A 6,778-nucleotide genomic window follows, 5' to 3' on the forward strand; every position below is an offset into this window, starting at 1 on the left:
CAAGACCCTGTGAAAGGAGAAACCTTTTGGCTGCAGTCTCATGATCTAAACCAAGCAGGTGCTTGTTTACTTAGCACCAAGAATATACAGGAGTGGTCCTTGATTTCACTGTGTGAATACCCTTTAGTTTTTACACACAGAGAGAGGAACATGCTTATTTCCCATCAGGTGGCTCATTTGTACTGAAGTCACATCAGGTCTGTGTTCTGCTTCTGAAAGATGATGCCTCTTCTTGTGGAGTACAGAAAGTGATAGCATGAACTGCCAACAAAGAAAACTGTGTTCTACCTGGTAAATAATATCAGAGTCTGAATAGCAAGTAAAACCCAGATTGTTTCTGGGCATTGTAGTTTGTTATAGGTTGCTGGGAACTGTAACTGTGAAAGGTAAATCACAGTGCCCAGGATTGCCGTATTTACCCAAATCTAATGCTCACCTTTTTTGGCCAAATTACATTGCGAAAATTAAAGTGTGCATTACATTTGATGGCACATTTATATTCGCCAGCAAATACTTTTTTTTTGTTTCAAGGTTCTGAACGCTGAGGTGTGTATTAGGTTCAATGGTGCATAAGACTCGAGTAAATACTGTATTTCAGGCATGTCCAACAGGTAGATCGTGATCTACTGGTAGATCACTGGACCTTTGTGGTAGATCACTGGTAGATCATTGGTTCCCCCCAAAGAAGCTGAATAACTGTGGCTCCCCTTAAAAAAGCTCACCATTTTACCTCCTCCCTGAAAAAACTCAACAACTTTGACCTGAACCCCACAAAAGGGGGTAGATCACTGCCAGTTTTTAACTCTGTGAGTAGATCACAGTCTCTTGGGAGTTGGCCACCCCTGCTGTATTTGAAGGAAAGAATGATCTCCTGGTTGACGCGGATGCCACTGAATGTGCATACATACTCCATGCACTTCCCTCTCTCCGACGCCTCCCAGGGCACTGGCAACCCATGTTTGCATGTACAATCACTGTTTGCATGTACAATCTTGGGCATCTCCAGTTAAAAAGGATCTGGTAACTGGTGATAGGAAGGACTCTCATTTTCAAAACCATGCAGAGCTACTGCCTGTCACAAGTAGAGTAACTAATAATGAGCTAGATGGATAAACAGCTAGATCTTTAGACATTTAACACAGATGATAATGTTCCTCTCTATGCCACGAAAAGCCTCACCTGCTGATTTCTGCACATCTAGTGTATATTGGCACAAGAGCAGATCAGGCGAAGAACATAAGAAAAGCCTGCTGGATCAGGCTGGCATCCTGTTCTCAAGTGGCCACTCAAATACCTGCTGGAAACCCGCAACCAGAACCAGAGCACATGACCACTCTCCCCACCTGCAGTTTCCAGCAACAGGTACTCAGAAGTATTACTGTCACTGACCATGAAGACAGAGAATAGTCATAATACCTAGTAGCTTTATCCCCCCAGGAATTTGTCAAATCCTCTTTTAAAGTCATTCAAGTAATGGTAGCCATCAATGCTTCCTGTGGAGCAGCCTTTATCAACCTGTGGGTCCCCAGATGTTGTTGAACTACAACTCCCATCACCCCTAGCTAGCAAGGCCAGAGCTCAAGGATGATGGGAGCCCACAAGTTGAGAACCACTGCGGGTGGAACTATGCACAGGCTAGTTTTCTGGACAACTGGCAAACATATATGAGGGCTGTGGTTTTTATTCAAGATTTGAAGAGCTGATGATGTGACCTTTAGACTACTTCTCAAACAGCAGCCTGACACACACATTTTCAAAAAGGTTTCTTTGTCTTTGCGGCTAGCTGACAGAAAAGTATTTGAGAGTTTCATTTCTACCGGTAAGGAAGCTGTTAGAGGCACACAGCCTCTGTCAGGAAATATAAAGATGACAACTGTAATGACAGTGGCCTTTGGGTATAACCCGGTTTTGTAAAAAACACTATCCAAGAAGAAATGTCATATTGAAGAGAAAAAAATAATACAGTCTGTAAATACATGGTTTCTGTGTGTAACAATCAGACATTCCTAACTCAACACTTCAAAAGTCACTTCAATAGTCACACCAGAAACTGAACTATTTACTAGGCCATGTCTAACAAATAGTAGCATAGAGAAGGCTGGTTTGTACAAAAGTGGGTGTATTATATCTTTTCAAGGTTCAAATGCAATAGAAATATCATTTAGTTGAGCAAATAATCGTACTCAGGGTATTCCATAACCATCAACTCCACCTAAAATTAAAACAGAATCATTGAATTGTAGAGTTGGAATAGACCCCAAGGGTCATCTAGTCCAACCCCCTGCAATGCAGGAATCTCAACTAAAGCACCAATGCAGAGGGCAAGCCAACCTCTGCTTAGAAACCTTCAAGGAACAAGAATCCACCACCTCCCAAGGGAGACGGTTCAACTGTTGAACAGCTCTTATTGTCAGAAAGTTCTTCCATGATGTTTAGTTGGAATCTCCTTTCTTGTAACTTGAATGAATTGGTTTAGGATAGGTCCTACCCTCCAGAGCAGAAAAAAACAAACCCGTTCCATCTTCCATGTGACAGCCCTTGAGATATCTGAAGAGGGCTATCATATCTCGTTTGAGTCTCCTCTTTTCCAGGCTAAACGTACCCAACTCCCTCAACCATAAGGCTTAATATTCAGACCCTTTAACATCATGGTCACCCTCCTCTGCAACTTTGGGCCTGGTGCCTGGGACAAAGATTTGACCAGTAAGAACTCAGTAACAGTCCATTAAGGTACTCATGCGCAAAACAAATTCTGAAATGAGCCTGTTTTGCAGCATTCTAGCCTGAATTGCGCAGCTAATTTTTGTCCACCAGATCTCTATAAAATGGCATCTTGTTGAAAGCTAAATTGCTAGCAAAATAAGATAGCAAATAGCAAAACTTGGAGTTCCATGAAAGGCCAGTAGGTTGTAATTAAATTATCATAACAGTATTAGTAAAATGGGAGGAGGGCACCATCCAGATTTTTCTCCCTCGGGCAGTTATTTGGGGTGCCATTGCTAGTGAAACTCTTACAGCACTATCTGAAATACAACCCTCAAGCCGAAGCTTGCCCCACCCTGCTCTGCCTTGAATTCTTTCCTGCAAGTAGCATTTTTCCGCGTAACATCTCTCAGACTTATCAACGCATTCCTTTTTGGGGAGAGAGCTCACCGGCAAATGCTAAACCAGATAAAGACCAGGTGGGTGGGCTTGCAACAGTGCTACGGGGAGGGCATAACTCACCTCTTCTTCTTCTCACACAGATTCTTCTGCCAGGTGTGCCTTTGCTTCTCATGCAGGAAACTGCTTTAACAGCTGACGCGCTGGACTGACTCACTGCATTGTAAACCCACGGGCAAGACAGCACTGGGCAAGAACGCAGGCAGCACTACAGCGCTGATAAATCCCCTGAGGTTGTTGATGGAGTGGACACAGCAACATGCAGCAGCAGCAGCAGCAGCAGCAGCTGGCACCCACTAGACCAGGTGGGGCTGCTAGGAGGTCATTGGGGGGGCGTGGCCAGTGAGTGGTCACAGGTGTGTGTGACCAAGTTGTTCTGGTTTCCCCCCATCCTCTTCCGTTGCAAAGCTACTGTGGATGCTTATGCATTGCAATTATACAAACAGCACCTAACCAAACTGAAAAGTGTATTACTTTGGTTCTGAAGAGTTCCCTGCTGTCACAATTTTGAGTGTGCGTTCATGCCAACGAAGCTGTATACAGTGGTACTTCGGGTTACAGACGCTTCGGGTTACAGACGCTTCAGGTTACAGACTCCACTAACCCAGAGATAGTACCTCGGGTTAATAACTTTGCTTCAGGATGAGAACAGAAATTGTGTGGAGGCAGCGGGAGACCCCCATTAGCTTAAGTGGTACCTCAGGTTAAGAACAGTTTCAGGTTAGGAATGGACCTCCAGAACGAATTACGTTCTTAACCCGAGGTATCACTGTATTAATCAGGAGTAAACCCCACTGAATTCCATAGGGATTGCTCCCTGATAAGTAGGAACAGGATTGCAGCCTGAATTGGTTAGCCTTAAAGGTGCCACACAGGACTGTAAACAAAGAACCCCATAATTTTTCTCTGACCTATGAGAAACCATTATTCCCCTGCCATGGTTGTAGCCAGTATTTATGTTGGGGATGGGCAGGAATTTTGTTGGGGGGTGGCAGAATCGAGCTACCTGTGATGCAATTGGTCAGTTAATTATTTTTATTTTTTTACTTGATGGGGGGTAGCTACCCCCGTGCACACACACACACCCCGGCTATGCCTATATCCCCTGCTTATCTACTTCTGTATCTTTTTTCCAGAATGTGGAATAAGGTGGAGTTTTGAGAATCTAAAAGACAAAGTGCGAGATTGGCTTCACTATCATCAAATAATGGAGGTTTACAAGTTGGATAGGAAAATTGGTTTCCAGGTGGAGAAGTCAAAATTGGAAACAGAATTGCTAGAATCCAATACTAAGAATTTGTCAAAAATGTATAACTTGCTGTTGAAATGGAATACGCAGGATGAAACGGTTAAATCAGCTATGATTAAGTGGGCGCAAGATATTGGACACAATATTATGTTTGCTGACTGGGAAAAGTTGTGGACCACCGGTATGAAATTCACGGCGTGTAACGCCTTGAGGGAAAATATTATGAAAATGACTTATAGGTGGTACATGACCCCAGTCAAGCTTGCAAGAATTTACCACTTATCAGATAATAAATGTTGGAAGTGTAAAGAAAATGAAGGCTCATTCTTTCACCTCTGGTGGACGTGCCCAAGGATTAAGGCTTTCTGGGAAATGATATATAATGAAATGAAAAAGGTATTTAAATATACCTTCTTGAAGAAACCAGAGGCCTTTCTCCTGGGTATGGTTAGCCATGTGGTGTTAAAGAAGGATAGAACTTTGTTTCTGTATGCCACAACAGCAGCAAGGATCCTTATTGCAAAGTACTGGAAGACACCAGATCTACCCACTTTGGAAGAATGGCAGATGAAAATGACAGACTACATGGGACTGGCAGAGATGACGGGCAGAATCCGAGACCAGGAGAAGGAGACAGTGGAAGAAGATTGGAAGAAATTTAAAGACTATCTTAATAAATATTATAAGATTAATGAATGCTAGATTGACAGGGGTTTAAAAATAATGTGGTTTTCAGAGATTTTGATTAAGAAAAGGAATGGAATTATTAAAAAACTCTTGGGAAATAAGGGAATGGATTTGCTGATTGGATAATGAAATTAGAAAACAAAATTGGGAGATATGAAGAAGTCGGGGAAAATAGGTTGAGAAAATAAGATTTGAAATTATACTTGTTGTTTTTTGTTTGTTTTGTTTTTATTGTTGTTGTTGTTTGTATTCGTATGTTCTTATTGGAAACTTTAATAAATATCATTTAAAAAAGAAAAAAGAAAAAAAAAGTTTGGAAACACAGAATCATAGAATTTTAGGGTTTGAAGGGACCCAAGGGTCATCTAGTCCAACCCCCTGCAATGCAGGAATCTCAGCTAGAGCATCCATGACAGGTGGCCATCCAACCTCTGCTTAAAAACCTCCAAGGAAGGAGAGTCTACCACAGACTTATGTGAGTCTGTTCCACTGTTGAACAGCTCTTAGTATAAAAGGGAAAAAAGAATGTGGGACACACATTAAGGATATTCAGGCCTACAAACACTGGACTTTACATGTAAATCTGTGGCATTATGGCATAAGCTATTGGAGGCTAAAACCCACTTTGTTGTATGCATCATTCTCGGTAATCTCTGAAATCGTATAGAATAATATTTACTAGTCTCTGAAGTGCTTCTTGACTATTGTTTCATTTCATGGCTGGTTGGCTAGCCTATTAAATGAAAGAATACAAGATTAATGTTCTCAGCACCACACAATAAGCCAGTGACAGAAAGGAGGATTTTTAAGTTAAGTCTCCACATCCTCTGGTGCACTTATTTTTAAAGGTATGAAAATAGGGAGGCTTTTGCCAATTGACTTTACTGAGAAGGAAAATGTGCAGGCAATATTCTACCCAATCAGGGTGTGATGCAGACTAAGGGCTTTGACTATTAGCACTACCAACTCCTCCTAATAAACCTTAGCACAGGATATAGAATTAGGCCTAAAGGATATAAGCCTCAAAATAAATAGTGTGAGCATGCACAGAGTGCACCTGCCTCACCACTACAGAACTTCTGTCTGTATTTAATAAGGCGATTCCACAAGCAACCTTTATATACGTAGTATACTGCATAATCGCCACAGTAGAATTTCCTGCTGAATATCCTATCCCTATCTAGTCCAGCACCCTGTTCTCACAGAAGAACACCACACAGCCTGTTTGAATGCAAAACTCTATACTTCTCTCAAATCTAGAGACACGCCCAGAAACCCTATTGCCCCAACAACACGCAGTGTTGAAGGTTGCAGCACACATAGAAACCACCCACCACTTCTCCTCCCATTCACATAAATGAATGCAAATTATTTGAGAATGGATATTAATGAAATATACTTACACACACTGTTCACCTTAACAATTATTCTTCATTTAAAAGCTGCTCAAGTTAGCAAGCATACCCTTCTGGTGAACTACGAAAAATGTGCTTTGCTTTCTTTCAAGAAAACAGCTCTGAGCATGCTCAGACTGCTCTTCAAGGCAGCCCTAATAGGTCAATACTGTTATGAATGCTGGTTAAGCTGCATAACAGATGAAGTGGAAGCCTTCATTTGACGCCTGCCTTGAAGGGCTGTCTGATCACTTGTAGAGTTTTCCTGCTTAGGTACATGGGAAGG

The 6,778-nt window shown here is 42.0% G+C and overlaps 1 protein-coding gene across 2 annotated transcripts in view; it reads right to left on the minus strand.

Moving 5' to 3' along the window:
* Positions 1 to 6,578, minus strand: part of UNC13D (unc-13 homolog D) — a 73,037-nt gene extending 66,459 nt beyond the window's left edge. The window contains exon 1 of one of the 2 annotated variants that reach the window (XM_081850689.1): positions 6,502 to 6,578. The gene's annotated coding sequence lies outside the window, so the exon portion shown is untranslated. Of the gene's footprint in view, positions 1 to 1,179; positions 1,287 to 6,501 lie in introns of those variants that run through there. The other variant, XM_081850690.1, reaches the window with a different exon arrangement.
* Between the last annotated feature and the right edge of the window lie 200 nt (positions 6,579 to 6,778).

Source organism: Podarcis erhardii, assembly GCF_964252035.2.
Source record: "Podarcis erhardii genome assembly, chromosome: 2".
NCBI classification, from domain to species: Eukaryota; Metazoa; Chordata; class Lepidosauria; order Squamata; family Lacertidae; genus Podarcis; species Podarcis erhardii.